The sequence below is a fragment of the Triticum aestivum genome, chromosome 7D, assembly GCF_018294505.1.
Source record: "Triticum aestivum cultivar Chinese Spring chromosome 7D, IWGSC CS RefSeq v2.1, whole genome shotgun sequence".
Lineage (NCBI taxonomy): Eukaryota > Viridiplantae > Streptophyta > Magnoliopsida > Poales > Poaceae > Triticum > Triticum aestivum.
Window position 1 is genome coordinate 171,672,641 of NC_057814.1, and position 15,261 is coordinate 171,687,901.

A 15,261-nucleotide genomic window follows, 5' to 3' on the forward strand; every position below is an offset into this window, starting at 1 on the left:
GCATGGACGAGGATGAGGAGGACGACGAGGATGGTGTGGACGAGGACGACGAGGAAGGCGTGGACGAGGATGACGAGGACGACGAGGAAGGCTTGGACGAGGATGACGAGGACGACGAGGAAGGCATGGACGAGGACGACGAGGACGACGAGGAGGGAGATGACGAGGACGACGAGGAGGCTGGTGACAAGGAAGACGAGGACGAGGAGGAGTGGGGTGACGAGGAAGACGAGGCGGAGTTCTATCTTGGTGAGTCGGCCTTGATGGCGGAGCAGACCGCTATCCTGGAGTCCATCCAAGATGAGGCGTATGTGGAGTCCAACCGGCGCTTCCTCCGGGAAGAGCAGGCGAAGACCGATGTGCTCTTCGACAAGCTGGATGCAGAGCAGGAGGCGGAGGCCAACGACGCCGATGTCAGAATGGAGATAGTGGACATCTCCGACGATGGGGAGTAGTGTAGTTTTGTTGGTAGATGTTTGCTTTTCCATGCTTTTTATGCTTTTCATGTTTTGTGTGTCTGTAAAGGTTGAACAATGTCAAGCAATCGTCGTTGTCAGAACGGAGACAGTTTTGTTTCCATGTCAAGCAATCGTGTTTTGTTCTTAAGTAGTAGTACTACCCCGTCCAAAATAAATGTGTCAACTTTGCAGTACAATTCACATTGTACTGGTTAGTACAGAGTTGAGCGAATTAATTTGTGATGGAAGGTGTATGTTTTATTACAAATTGCAGTTTTAAGTACCATATTTGGGTCGGAAGGCGTATGTTTTATTACACTGTATTGTTTTATTATAGATTGCAGTTTCAAGTACAAAATAAACGTCTCAACTAGGGCACATATTTGATTCTAGAGATTTCAGTGTGGTTAGATTTGAATATGGTTTCAACATGGTTAGATTCTAGAGAGGCACTCAACAACATGCACAAAAAAGCCACATATGTGCTTCTGAGAAGCACCGTCTTGCATGGTTTTACTGCAAGATGGGATTCGCCATTTATCTAGGACATTCCGGGTTTTATAAGTGTAGAAAGAATTGTTTTTCACTTATATGTTGTGTGGCAGAGGCACGGCAATTACTTTTGTGAGAGGCATGAATGTGCCGACGGAACGGGCACGGTCACGTATGAAATAGGTGCAAGGTGGTCCCTAATGTCTCCTTAATGTATCATCTATACACTTTACTGTTACAAGCACGATCGTCGTTCTTGTTGAGGCATGGAGGTGAAGCATGGAGCCTTTGCCTCTGCGATAGTCACGTCCCATATTAAGAAGGAAGCAAATCTTCACAGACCCGATACGTCGGAAGCTGGCCTTAAGGCATGCTCCTGCCTCTGCGTTTTTGATGACGTCACGTTTAGTGCCAGTGGGGTGGACGTAATGCTCGGTTTGCTGATGTTTTTGTTGTCAGCAACTTTCTTAACATGTTACGCCCGACAAAGGTACGGTGTTACCCGACGTAGAGGCATGCACGTAACTAACTGGAGGCACGGAGACGTGATTCCAAGGGAGGTACGGACGCGAAAAGGATCATTATGCAAGGACGTGAAGGTGTGCCTCTGCTTTAAATAAGCTTTCACTGACACATTTTCATTGTGGGGGGCATGGACTATGAGCTCCATGTGTTTTCGAAGGCATTAGGCCTCATTAATGAACATATCAGAGAGAAGGTGAATCTTTTGGTTGACGTCTAAAATGTTGTGTAAAATGACGTGAAGCCAAGTTACGCATGGTCCCCTTGGTATCAGAGGCACATAGGCACATAAGTGCCTATTGTGGTGCACTGGAAATAAACTTGTGCAAAAGACATGTAAACTGCAAGCAAACTACAAGGTTAACTGCGACACAAGCAAACCTAAATTTATAACACGCAAAAGGCAGTCTTGAGGGAAAGCAAATCTAATGAGAAATCTAGAATGTTCTAGATACTTTTGTTGGCCGGGACCATCTGCTTCAGTAGTCGTAGTCGCCACAGGACCTAGCGCGCTTCCTGGTCTGCTCCTTGTCGAGTTTTGCCCGGTAAAGCCCTTCCTGGATGATGCTGAGGCGGCTCCATATCTCGTACGCAGCATAAGCGTCCTTTGCCGCGTACTCCATGTGCCTCATGGACAGGGGCATGCACGCCCAGCGGCTGCGTTCTGCGTTGGTGAGCTCTACGTCGTGGACAAGGATGCCTGAGACGTCCCCAAGGGAGTCCAGAGGCTTGGTAGCTGTAGGCACCCTCCATTCGTTCTGGATGTCGACGAAGTGGGCGTTCTCCAGTCCGACGCGGCCGAGCATCTCTATGTCGCCGTCGATGGAGAAGGCAACAAACGTGTACCTGGGGTCCGCGAGGAAGTTGTTGAACTTGGTGCAGTTCTTGTCGGCCACGCTCAGTTGGAAGAGCAGCACCGGATGATCCTTTCCGACGGATAGCTCGACGAGGGCGGGTTTCTGATCTTCTCCATGGTCGTTGGTGTACTTCACATCAACTCCGACGATCTTGTGGCGCTCGAACTGCTCAATGGTGGTCGCCGCCTTGTGCAAGTCGTTGGTGTGGATCACGTGCAACTTTGTGTTGTCGTGGGCCTGCACCTCCATGAATTCCCTGGTGAATCCCATGGCCTGGAGCAGTTGGTCCTCCTGCAATCTGATTTTTCGTGGGGAACAATGAGTGGGAGTGCAATGGCGATTCCTGTTCTTTGTGTGTGAGAAGGCCGCAGCGGGAGTCTAAATTTAAGGGCGGGGAAGTGGCAAAGGAGTGCACTATCTCACTGTCGACGCGGTTGTGCACATCGTGGGTTCTGGACCGTGGTTTTTCTTTATAAAAAATAAAAATAAAACCAACAGTTATATTTTTAACAACTGTCGTATCTCCAGCAAGTCGTGGAGATGATCGTTGTCTTTCGTAGTTTGCTGTCAAATGTTAACTTTTACAGTCTCGTGAGGCATGCAGTTATATTTTTAACAACCATCGTATCTCGTGGGGCATGCAGGGGCAGTATGTAGAGGCACAAGTCTCTGACCAAGAGAAGCATGCTTCAAGTGGCAGCTTTAACTCTCAGACACACGGACGTGGTACATTTATTGGGAGTGGAAATTGTCTTCAGTGATACATTCGCTGGTAGGAGCAGTGCTGTGTTTCTTCAGAGGCACTGTTGTGTGTCCGTGTTGCAACTGACGCTATGAGATGGTCAGAAAGAATGAGAAGCAACAAGAGGCGTGGTCATGCAGCTGCAAGAAGCACTCATACAACTAGAGGCGAAACAAGAGGCACAGATACGATGCTACGTGATGCACGGAGTTGAAGCTACGTGATTGCACGGACGTCTATTCGTGCGATGCTGCTATGTGAGGCACGGGCATGAACAAATAGCCGTGCACTCAACTACATGCGCAAAAAGCCGCAGATGTGTTTCTGAGAAGCTGCGGCCTCCATGGTTTTACCGCAAGGTGGGATTCGACATTTATCCAGGGCATTCCGAGTTTTACAAGTGTAGGAAGAATCGTTTTTCACTTATATGTTCTGTGGCAGAGGCACGGCTATTACTTGTGTGACGAAGGAATGTACGTCGAATGTACGTGACGCGAGGATTGACAATAAGCGCCCGTTACTGTTTTCCCGGAATGTTTTTGAATTAACTGCGAGAGGCATGAATGTGCCGATCGAATCGGCACGGTCATGTCTGAAATAGTTGCAAGGTTGTCCCTAAGGTGTCCTATAAGCTTTACAGTTACAAGCACGGTCGTCGCTCTTGCCGAGGCATGAAGGTGAATGATGGAGCCTATGCCTTTGTGATAGTCACCTCCCATATTAAGAAGGAAGTAAATCTTCATAGACCCGATACGTCGGAAGCTGGACATAAGGCACGCTCCTGCCTCTGCGTTTTCGGTGACGTCACATTTAGTGCCAGCGGGGTCGACGTAATGCTCGTTTTTCTGATGTTTTTGTTTTCAGCAACTTTCTTAACATGTTACGCACGACAGAGGTACGGTTTTACCCGACGAACTGGAGGCACGATCGTGATTCTAAGGGAGGTAGGGACGCGAAGGATCGTGATGGAAGCACGTGAAGGTGTGCCTCTGTTTTCAAGAAGCTTTCATTGACACGTTTTCATTGCGGGGGCATGGCCTATGAGTTTCATGTGTCTTCGAAGGCATTCGGCCTCATTAACGGACGTGAAGTCAATTTATGCACGGTCTCCATAGGAGTGGAGGCACCGAAGTGCGTTCGTGGGTGTTTTAAGTAGCTAGTTGGTGTTATTGACGGACAACCGTGCCTCTGTAGTGTTCTTCTCTGAGGGTCACGGGCGTAAGCAATGTTTTCCAAGGAGAATAAACACCTAACTACCTCTGTATTCAAAATGTTTTTCCAAAGTGTTCCATACGAACGATTTTTAATATTTGTGTGTGCAATGGTTTGTTAGAACATTGTGCACTGCTTTTAGGAGCATTCTGTAATTGTTGTCCCTGCATTTCGACGGTGCATCCACAAAGGTACTAGTGCATTGCATGCTCGTCGTTTTTGTGGATTGCTATGTGTACCTGCTCTGTGCGTTACGCTAATCGTATAGTATCTGTACTGTGTTTATATTTTTCAGTTCACGCCAATATATTCTAATAATAGAAAACTGCAACATTGCACTGGAAATAAACTTGTTCAGAAGATATGTAAACTGGAAGCAAACTACAAGGTTATCTGTACTGTGTCTATATTTTTCAGTTCACGCCAATATATTCTAATAATAGAAAAATGCAACAAACTGGAAATAAACTTGTTCAGAAGATATGTAAACTGGAAGCAAACTACAAGGTTATCTGTATTGTGTTTATATTTTTCAGTTCACGCCAATATATTCTAATAATAGAAAACTGCAACATTGCACTGGAAATAAACTTGTTCAGAAGATATGTAAACTGGAAGCAAACTACAAGATTAACTGCGACACAAGCAAATCTAAATTTAGAACAAGCAAACGACAGTCTTGAGAGAAAGCAAATCTAACGGGAAATCTAGAATGGCATGAGCAATCTTCTAGTTACTTTTCTTGGCCGGGACCACCTGCTTCAGTAGTCGTAGTCGCCCCAGGACCTTGCGCGCTTCTTGGTCTGCTCCTTCTCGAGTCTTGCCCGGCGGAGGCCTTCCTGGATGATGGTGAGGCGGCTCCATATCTCGTACGCAGCGTAAGCATCTTTTGCCGCATACTCGATGTGCCTCATGGACAGGGGCATGCACGCCCAGCGCTGGTGCTCTGCGTTGGTGAGCTTCTTCTTCATGTTGTTGTAGTAGTCGTGGACAATGATGCCTGAGACATCCCCAAGGGAGTCCAGAGGCTTGGTAGCTGTAGGCACCCTCCATTCCTTCTGGATGTCGACGAAGTGGGCGATCTCTAGTCCGACGCGCCCGAGCATCTCTATGTCGCCGTCGATGGAGAAGCCAACAAATGTGTATCTGGGGTCGGCGAGGAAGTTGTCGAACCTGGTGCATTCTTGTCGGCGGCGCTCAGTTGGAAGAGCAATACCGGATGATCCTTGCCGACGGAGAGCTGGACGAGGGCTGGTTTCTGATCTTCGCCAACGTCGTTGGTGTACTCCACATCAACTCCGACGATCTTGTGGCGCTCGAATTCGAGGTGTCGCTCGTATTGCTCGATGGTGGTCGCCGCCTTGTGCAAGTCGTTGGTGTGGATCACGTGCAACTTGGTGTTGCCGTGGGCCTGCACCTCCATGAATTCCTTGATGAATCCCATGGCCTGGAGCAGTTGGTCCTCCTACAACCTGGTTTTTCATGGGGAACAATGAGTGGGAGCGCAATGGCGATTTCTGTTGTTTGTGTGTAAGAAGGCCGCGGCGGAAGTCTAAATTTAAGTGCGGGGAAGCGGCAAAGGAGTGCACGATCTCACTGTCGATGCGGTTGTGCACATCGTGGGTTCTGGATCGTGGTTTCATCTCCCTGGTGGTGCGGTTGTGCACATCCTGAGTTTTTGATCGTGCTTTTTCTTTATAAAAAATAAAAATAAAATCAGCAGTTATGTTTTTAGCAACCATCGTCTCTCCAGCAAGTCGGGGAGATGTTCGTTGTCTTGCGTAGTTTGCTGTCAAATGTTAACTTTTACAATTTATCTCGTGAGGCATGCAGGGGCAGTATGTAGAGGCACAAGTCTCTGACCAAGAGAAGCATGCTTGAAGTGGCTGGTTTAACTCTCAGACACACGGGTATGGTACATTCATTGGGAGTGGCAATTGTTTTCAGTGATACATTCGCTGGTAGGAGCAGTGCTGTGTTTTTTCAGAGGCACTGTTGCAGGCGTCGCTACGAGATGGACAGAAAGAACGAGAAGCAACGACAGGCGTGGATATGCAGCTGCAAGAAGCACTTATACAACAAGAGGCGCAAGTAGAGGCATAGATACGATGCTACGTCAGGCACGGAAATGAAGTTACGTGGTTCACGGACGTCAATTCGTGCTATGGTGTTACATGAGGCACGGGCACGAACAAATAGCCGTGCACTCAACTACATGCGCAAAAAGCCACAGATATGTTCCTGAGAAGCACCGGCCTCCATGGTTTTGCTGCAAGGTGGGATTCGACATTTATCCAGGGCATTCCGGGTTTTACAAGTGTAGGAATAATCGTTTTACACTTATATGTTCTGTGGCAGAGGCACGACAATTACCTTTGTGACAAAAGAATGAACGTCGAATGTACGTGACGTGAGGATTGACAATAGGCGTCCGTTACTGTTTTTCCGGAATGTTTTTCAATTAACTTTGAGAGGCATGAATGTGACGACGGAACAGGCACGGTCATGTCTGAAATAGTGGCAAGGTGGTCCCTAATGTGTCCTGAATGTATCACCTATAATGCTGCACTGTTACAAGCACGGTCGTTATTCTTGCAGAGGCACGGTCGTGAGAGTCATGAATGTGTCGACTCAATAGGCATGGTCATGTCTGAAATAGTTGCAAGTACGAGATGGGCAGAAACAACGAGAAGAAACGAGGGGCGTAGGCATGCAGCTGCGAAACGCACTTATACAGCGAGTAGCACAGCTAGAGGCACAGGTACGATGCTACGTGAGGCACGGACATGAACCTATGTGAAGGCATGGATGTTTAAGGTGACTGAGCCATAGGGGAAGGCGCTAGGTTTTTAGGAGAAGTGTTGTGCGGTTGACAGAGGTGTATGCTTGAGCTCATCTTAACAAACTACTTGGCATGACGCTATTCTGCGGAGCACCATAGTGAAAAATATGTATACTACTGACGTGCGGAGCTAGCAACGTCACTAAACTATTCTGAAACATACTTCACCACAGCCATTCATCCTCCATTATTATTCAGCAAATCCCTTTATTATTATCCAGAGATAAATAAACTAACCCACGTAAGTGCTTCACCTTCTTTGACAGGGAATTTTCACCACCGTCCTCTTGGACATAATTATATGCTCAGTTACATACAATGACATAACTAAATAACAAAACTGATGTGTACAGGCTGTTCAAAAAACAGACATAAATTACTGAACTAGGAAGTATAGCCACCGGCAATGCTCTATCAGGAAAGGTCGTTGATTATCATCCGCAGCAGCTTCATGTTTCCCAATGTTGGCCACCGCTTTTCAATTGTGACAAGGACAATTGAACCAACCTTTAGCTGAGCTTCCCGGGCAAAATCTGAAAAACCGGTCACCTCCATTCTGCCGTCGGTTTGTATGGAGTACGTTGTGCTCATGTCTATTGCATCATACATCTCTGTTAGGCTGATACCACCGTTTTGAGGTAGATATCCCAGGTTCATCTTTAGAAGCCTCACAACGGCAGGCGGGATTCTCTGCAGATTGTACCGATATTACTAGATAAAACAAATATTCAATGACTAACCAGACGACCATTTATGACATTGGTGACGTTTAGACGCTGCACAAAGGGTATGGTGGGGAAGTCGTCAGACTCAAACACATAGTATATCATCTGTCCAAATTGTCTGTAGAGAGGTTTACGCCTCGACCGAACACTGTTTTCCCAATGTACTCCCTCTCCGAGTCATTTAGAAAATCAAGAGCTGCATGGAAAAAATAACTCATTTTCAAACAAATTTGTTTAAACAGATGAAGTCGGTATTTAAGTTAAATGAATGGTTAAATTCAATGCATGTGATCAAATTGGGATGATAATCAACAGAATTGCATAAAATGTTTTCAAAATAACTTTGACTGTAAGTATGTCATTAATTTAGTGGACAGGGGTAGGAGTACCAAATTATGCTGATAAACGTAGTTGATAAAACAGGATGGAAGTTGGTGCACTTACCTAGTGATGGTTTGGGGAGGGGCCTGTGACCTCCTCGAGAATCACTGAGTCTTAGATCTATCTCAATGGACAGACTCCCAGTATCCAGGTTTATGATGATTAGATCTCGATAATGAAGATCGTAGTCACTAATTAACTTTTCCCAGCCAGGTCCATGAATTTTAGACCGGTTAGGTTCATCGGTGATGTAGATCTCGTATGACAGATCCTCGTTGGTGATCAGTACTGGATTTCTTTGTTTTCCTTCTTCTTGAAATGCTTCCTCTTTCCACCGATAGATTGAAGAAGTGACTTGATGCCTGCAGTAGCATGGCACATACTACGCAAGAAAAAAAATCTTACCAGGCATGTATAACCAAGACAGATAGCACTTATCATATATGTACCAATTGTTTTCAATAGGTTGCTATTTGATAAAACAAGGTACATCAAAAATTGAAAACATATCATTAAATGCTTAAATGTAGGCATTCCATTCAAACAATATGGACTTTTATTTCCTTCATCAGAAAGATACACTAGTTGGTAGTAACTGATGGGCAGCATGGGGTGGCAAACATTTCTCCTTACCAGGCATGTCTTGAAGCATCGAGGAAGATGCACTGTTATCGCGCTGTGAAGAACGCCTGACTCCAGTCCGGAGCAACCGAAGTTGGTACATATATCACAGCACATAGTTTCCCCTGGAATACGTTACAAAACAACGTTTATATGAAATTCTCAACACAAGGAACATTTTATTATCTTGAAAAACTATTCGGCTAAACTGGCATTTTTACATAAATAGTCGTTCACAAGCAATTTCCTAAAAAGGATTTCTGCTGCTTGGTTTTAAAAGCAGCTTTAGCAAATGTATATTTCAAGACAAGACAGGAAAAAAGGAGAAACAATAGTCTATCATCAGGCGGCTCAAAGGAGTGTTTGTAACATTAAAATTATATGTAAATTGGTCGGAGCTGCACCCAGCAACAACGTCATCCACAACCATACGCCACCGTCGCCGACGCCAACCACCGGAACATGTGTGGCTAGGTGGTATTTGAAACGGGTGATCCATCAACGTTAACCTTGCCTCCAGCGTACAGGACCCCAAACGCTATCTTCAAGCACAGACGCCGACTCCCAGTCAACAACACCCCAAACACCGACCTCCAGCACCCTGTGGCTGGTTAAGCAATAGAGCTCAACGTCTGGCCATTCGCTTGGACTTCCGGCCACCGCCGTTGTTTGCAAGACCTAACGGGCTTCAATTTAAACTACCAACCTCCCTCGGCGAAGTCCATCGCTCTCCTGTGACTTGGACGTCGCAGGTCGCTGCAGCTCGTAGCATTCTCAAGCACAAACGCCGACTTCAAATCAACCCCACCACTAAGAGGCACGGGTCGTGTACAGGTTCGGCCTCGTACTGCGTTGATTTGGTCTAGATCACAACGAATTTCCAGGCAATTCCTAGCATAACAGCGCAGATGCGTCGCTTTCAATCACGGAGAGACGAAACCAACAGAGAGGAAAACGGATCGTAGCAAAAAATTCACATAGAAATTAAGAGAAAATAGACTAACCCTGGATCTAGAGGGAGAATCGAGAGAGAAGAGACGATGAACGCTACAGCGGGTGAGTGGGAGGGGGCGGTCTGGGTTGGCACAAAACAGAACAGACAGTTATAATACGCGCCTGCTCACTGACATGGGGCTACTGTACAGCGGCAAAGATAAGACTATAGGCTTATTAGGAGCATAGAGGCACGCACGGACGGCCCCAACACACACGGAACTACATGCAAATAAGGCAAGGTTTTGTTTCTGTTTTCGAAATTTTCTCAGTGAGGCGTTCACTGAGACAGGTTGTGCACGTCCATGACGCATGACCATGCTTCTGTTTCCGAAGTATTTTTCCCTAGTACGGTCTCTCGGAGGGACAGGGACGTGAAGCCACGGTGCGCATCGTCCTGTAAGGATAAGAATGAGACGCACGGAAAGGCCTCTGTATTCTAAATGTACATGCGGACGGTTGGCACACGGTTGTACATGCGGACGACGCACAGACGTCTTTTGTGTTCTCCAGTTGTTTTTGCATGACACGGCCATTCCTAGTTGTGTTCTCCTAGTTGTTTTCGCATGACACAGCCATTCCTAGTTGTGTTCTCCTAGTTGTTTTCGCATGACACGGCCACTCCAAGGGACAGTGGAGTGAAGCCACGGTGCGCACGGTTATCCAAGGAGAAAATGCAGTGAAGTGCCTCAGTTTTCATAACATTTTAAGTTGCTTGTTCACTGAGAGAGGCACGGGTGTATGTTTAAATGACGCAAGACCGTGCTACTGTTTTCCGAATTGTTCATTTCTGACACGGTATCTCGGAGGGACACGGTGTCTGCAATTAAAAGGGGCACATAATCTTTCACTTTGACGACTTCTTCGGATGCATTAGTTTTGTTCAATATGATAATGAGAATGGAAACCCAGCATCTAAAAAGTGATTGGAGGTTCGTTGCTGACCTTAAGTCATTATCACAACATTCCAAATGTTTTCAGAGACGTGTTCACACGGACGTATGATTTTCACAACCTCTTGATGCACGTTCGTTCCTGTGGGGTGCACAGACGCATGTTGCTTTTGAAAGACAGAATTTCATGCCAAGCAACTGAGATAAACAAGAGGATACTAGTTTGATTTTTGAGCATCTGTGTGAACTGATTTCTTTTATCATAAGGTCCAGAAACATATGATCGATATTGAAAACAGAAAGCATGTACATAATTGCTTGACCATGTTTACACAATGCACTCATTCAATATAGCAAGTACATCTCTTCAGACCTATTTTCAGCATCCACAGTTGAATGGATCTGGCAAATCCAGATATTCAACACCTGTGTTTTTTAAGTCCATGTGCATGTGCTCGCAAGTTGTTGTTAATTTAAGCTCCGCGCAATTAGAAGCCCTTTTGTCCATCTGCAGTACCTCTTCTTGCCGTTTGTAAAATTCACGAGTAAAATCTCTGCGCAGGCCAAACTTAAGCCTGATGGTCAGTAGCATCCTAGCATTGAGAATAAAGAATGTCACAAATTCAGTGTTTGCATCTGTGACTTCATAGTCTTCCATCGTTAATGTCCTCAAACAAATGTCATGATTATTGAGAAACACCCGCTGCTTTTGGCGCCATTCGTTTGTTATACCTCTTTGATCCCATCCTCCCCTAAACACACGAGAAGAGCAAACTTAAGAGTTAGTGCCAGTATATTATGCATATTATGCGTGGGCTTTCAACGTGTGTGAAATCATCACCTCGATAAACAATTTTTGCAAGCATTGAAACCATCGCAACAAGTCAACAATCTCATCCAGATTAAAGCATGTCTATGAGATAAACAAGGTCTTGACAGAATCCAGCATCGCGTGTAGGCTACTTATGCAGAGACCCTTCATTGAGCAAATAACGTGATATTATTAGCTCGTGGATGTGAATCTCAAGTGCTTTTGAATAACGTAGGTCAAAGTAACATGCAGAGGCAGTACATGAATAACCGTAGTCCCAATGACGATATTTGTTTCGTTGGGTAATTCAGAAATTTTTCCCAGTGTGTCCAACACAGGTGCGGACAAAACTGTTATCTGTAGTTGTGCATCTACAGAATCATGTAGCAGTCTCCGGAGGGAAGGCGCATCCTCAGTGATCAGTTTTCCTCCGTCGGAACGAATGCCAATGCTTACAAGCCTAGCTGAGTTTATTAGTAGACAGCAGAATTTCTTGTTGCAAACAAGCAGCAGGCACTGCAGGGCAGGGTAACCGTGGTGGATGAACTTCCGCAAGGAGACATCCGATATATAAACCTCCACCAGCGAAATTCTCCTGAGCAGTGGGAGGTAAAGCATTTCTACAAGATTGTCTTCTAGTTTGCACATGGCGAAGGTGATGGTGTGGAGAGACGAGCGAAATCTCGAGATGGATGCCGGTGGCAATGGCATAGAAGAAGGGATTCCGCGTGCTTGCCTGGGCCCTGGGTAGAAGAACTTTGGGAATATATGATAGAACTCTAAAACCTGGAGTTGGTCCAGATTCCGAGACAGGAACAACTCATCGACGCCACAAGGTTCGCACTGGAGGTAGCTTGTCGGGATGCAGAGGCAGCGAATCGGGCCCTTGTGATCGGAGAGGATAGATACAGGAAGACTGAAGCCACCAGCGACAGATTCTCCGCGGCAGTTGCAACTAAGATGTCGGCAGTGTGTTCCGACGTATGTTTCCTGGACGATTTGCTTGCCCGGGAGAACGTGGATGATTTGGCAACAGATTTTTTTTCCAGAGATCTGGTAGAACGAGTATCAAGGATCACACGAAAGTCGAGATCGAGTGGTGTGGTGTGCCATATGCGATGCCACCGAGATGCGAGCACTTGTGTGCGCATGCCTTCCTTTATGGGCAGACGAGAGATGATCTCACCGAGGATGGCGTCGGGAAGATCGCTGATGCGGTCCGGACCAGACTCAACATGGTTCTCGGATCCAGTGGGCGAGCCACATCCGCTCCTCTTAACGAGCTTAGAGGGCACGAGTACAGCCGCGAACCTCGTCTTCTTGTTGCTAGAGGCACGCTTCTTCATCTCCATTGCCAAGCTCGTGCCGCCTCCATTGCAGGTCTCTGTGCGGTGGATCTGGGAAAAGGGTTAGGGTTTTACGATCCATAAAGACGACAATATATATACGTACCTAATCTAGAAGATTTCGATAGACGTGGTGGAATAGTCACGGCGTGGACAGACGTGCATCTTCACGAGGCACGGGTATCAACTGTCCAGATACATAGAAGTTTGGTGGGAGAGGCATGTGTCCGAATACTCAGTTAGAGACGCACGGTTGCGCGGTCTATAGAGACACGGGGGTATGGCGCCACGACACAGGGGCAAATGTCATGTGAGGCACGTGCGTGCAGGCGGTGGAGGCATCTAATTGCAGTCTGTACAAGCACGGACCTCGTTGAAGCCTCCACAGAGCCAGCTATCGACTCCCTGGATGCACAAAAGTGTGGTGGCAGAGGCATGCCTGCGAACACTCAGGTGAAAAGACACGTTTGTGAAGTCTCTGGATCCACGGCAGTGTGTCTCCAGCGGAACATAAAAGCCACGGCTCGTGGCACGAGAGGCACAAGGGTGCAGGCTCCGGAGGCACCGAAGTCTAGCCTCTACAGGCACGTACGATTGTCAACCCTCTGAATGCACAAAATTTCGGTGGCAGAGGCATGGATCAGAATACTCAGCTATGGAGGCACGGGTGTGTATTCTCTGCAATCACAAGGGTCACGGCAAGTGTCATGTGAGGCACGTGTATTGAAACACCAGAGGCGCGGAAATGAAGCCTCTTAGGCACGAGTGTGAGCCCAATGGGACAAAAGTGTGGTGGCAGAGGCATGGGTGAGAATGCTCTGCTGGAGAGGCACCGTTGTGAGCTCTCTGGACCCACGGGCGTCTGGCTCCACAGGCACCTAACAGTCACGGCTTATGTCAGCTATGGAGGCACGTAGATGCACGCGCAGGAGGCACTGTTGGGAGTCAGTACACGCACGGGCGTGGCGTTTCTCCATGCCTGACACATCATAAACCCTCTCTGGGTGCAGAAAAGTGTGAGCAGAAGGTGCTGAAGTAAGGGCTCTACATGCACGTGTACAACCTTCTTGATACTCAGTTAGAAAAGCACGGTTGTGAAGTTTCTAGACAAAGTCTGACCTTAAGACGAAGAACAGCCGTCATGTCACGAGACACACGGTTTTATTGGCCTACCAATCACGGACTTGCTTCGGTATTGGAAAGCTTCCCACTGACGATTTCATTATCAGTGGGAACCTGGTACTATACTAACAAAGAGTCAGTGTCGTGACGGTAAAATACTCAGAATCTTTCCGCTGAAACATTGACGTTTGCACAGTTACAACACTTTCGTTTGCACAGTTACAACACTTTATAATCAAGGATTGTTATGGCAAGCTTACAGATGGTACAAAATATTTACAAGGGTTGTCTGTTCATGTTCAGACGAAACGCACGATCAAAAGGGCGCAACAACATGTAACCCTGCAAGCTTGGACAACTTACTCCAGCTCTGTTTTCAGCAGTCACATCTGAATGGGTCCGTCAAATCCAGGTATTCAACACGCATGAGTTTTAAATAAAAGAACCGGTGCTTGCACGCTCCTGATAATATAAGGCGAGCACGTTCAGAAGCCTTTTTGTGCCACAGAAGATCCTTTTGATGCTTTTCGTAAAATTCTTCCGTGGAGTCTTGGTGGTAGCGATAGTTAAGCCTCATGGTCTCAAACTTGCTTGCACTTAGAACAAAGAATCTCACAAATTCAATGTTTACCAAGCAGGGTTCATAGTCATCCAGCGTTACTGTCTTCAGACGAAAGTCATCTCATTTGAAAAGCGGTCGGTGCTTACGACGCCATGTATTTGTTTCTACGCAACAGAGTCCTCCCTAGATGTACATGAAGAATGAAAATACTTAAGCTCTAAAAACAGAGATTATGTCGAAAGAGCATCCAGTGTAAGGTATTTATTGGGTTCTTTGTAGATACGGGTGTATGTAATACTAAAACATGTCTAGCCACGGGTGTATCAATTTACAGACGAATGTAAGACAAGCCTTTTAAGACATACAGTAGAAGTAGTACAGTATGCATGTTATGGGCTTTCAATGTGTGTGAGAATCATCACCTCGATAAACAAGTTCTCATGGCTTCGAAAGCATTGCATCAGGGAAACGGCCACGTCCACTTCAAAACACATCTTGATGAGCAAAGTCTTGACCGTTTGAAGCACTGTTGTCAGGCTGACTGCCGGCAAACCCTGCATGGTGCACGCACAACGATTTTAAAAATTGAACAAAAGGTTCTATTACATGAAATTTGTTTACTCGGACAAATGCAGCTGAACTAGGTACCTAGACAATTGTAGGGTTACGCGTGACCTTGGAT

The 15,261-nt window shown here is 46.4% G+C and overlaps 1 pseudogene; it reads right to left on the bottom strand.

The window, feature by feature from the left end:
* Positions 1–5,044: 5,044 nt before the first annotated feature.
* Positions 5,045–5,727, bottom strand: LOC123170342 (uncharacterized; annotated as a pseudogene).
* Positions 5,728–15,261: the final 9,534 nt, after the last annotated feature.